A 351-nucleotide genomic window follows, 5' to 3' on the forward strand; every position below is an offset into this window, starting at 1 on the left:
TAACTCAAATAATATATTATTGGGAATCAATGATCTAAGGTAGTTGATACAAAGGTCAATTAGCAAACAGACTAATCACAGTTTCATTAATAATGATAGACCAGAGAAAAATATTTCTAATGAAACTTACTTAATATTTACAAAACTATTACAAGAACTCCACAGTTTTGTCTATCAAAAAATACAATTTTGAAATACAGATGAAATGTAATGGTAATTTCATTATTCAAATTTTGAACATAGTGGCTCTATTACAATCCAATCGTATGACTCTAACTTTCAGACATTTCATAACTCACAGCTCAACATCAAATTGCAACTCTCAATTGCTCTCAGTTCTTCATTTAGACA

This window comes from Argopecten irradians, chromosome 3 (genome assembly GCF_041381155.1).
Source record: "Argopecten irradians isolate NY chromosome 3, Ai_NY, whole genome shotgun sequence".
In the NCBI taxonomy this organism is placed as follows: Eukaryota; Metazoa; Mollusca; class Bivalvia; order Pectinida; family Pectinidae; genus Argopecten; species Argopecten irradians.